Genomic DNA, 1,009 nt, shown 5'->3' with positions numbered 1-1,009 from the left:
TAGGACACAGGATTGTACCAGCCGGATACCAACCTAGGAAATGAACTCTCAAGGACTATCCAAAACCAAAAGAATTACAACAGGAAACAAGAGAAGTTAATCTGTAAATGATGACAGCATCAGAACAATAAAAGAGGGAATAAACGGTGTAGGTATAGAACCTTCTAATGGAGAGGAAGTCTAGGTGATACCAAGTAATAATAAACTGTTTCAAGCTTAGGAAGATAAGGGTAAATTTCAAGTTAACCACAAAGAAAGTTAACAAACCTACTCATCAAAATAAAGAAGAAAAAGAGTCTCAGTAAAAACAAAACCTACAAAAACTAAAGAAATTTAAAAAAAAAATCAACAAACAAAAGGAATTCAGCACCAGAGAAAGTAAGAGGAACAAAGAAATCGTCACCACCACAGATAAAACCACTACTAAATGACAGCAGTAAACTCACATCTTTCAATAATTACACTGATATAAAAGGCCTAAATACACCTGTAAAGAGACAGAGAGTGACAGAATGGATAAAAAAAACAGGATCCATCAAAATGCTGTCTACAAGAGACACATCTTAGAATCAAAGGTATCAATTTATTAAAAATCAAAGGATGGAAAAATATATACCAAGCAAACAGCTACCAAAAAAGAGCAAGTGTGGCAATACTAATCTCAGATAAAATAGACATTAAAACAAAATCCAGCACAAAAGACAAAGAAGGACACTATGTAATGATTAAGCGGATGATCCGTCATGAAGACATAGCCATAATAAACATCTACGCACCCAATGACAGGGCTCCAAAATACAGAAAACAAACTCTAACAGCACTGAAAAGAGAACTTGACAGTTCCACAATCAGTAGGAAATTTCAACACACCACTGTTGGTAAAGGACAGAACATCTAGAAAGAAACTCAACAAAGACAGAGAAGACCTAAAGGGTACAATCGACCAACTTGGCCTCATAGACATATATAGAACACTACACCCAACAGCTGCAAAGTACACATTCTTTTC

This window comes from Trichechus manatus, unplaced genomic scaffold (genome assembly GCF_000243295.1).
Source record: "Trichechus manatus latirostris isolate Lorelei unplaced genomic scaffold, TriManLat1.0 scaffold00062, whole genome shotgun sequence".
NCBI lineage: Eukaryota > Metazoa > Chordata > Mammalia > Sirenia > Trichechidae > Trichechus > Trichechus manatus.
This window is presented reverse-complemented; position numbering follows the sequence as displayed.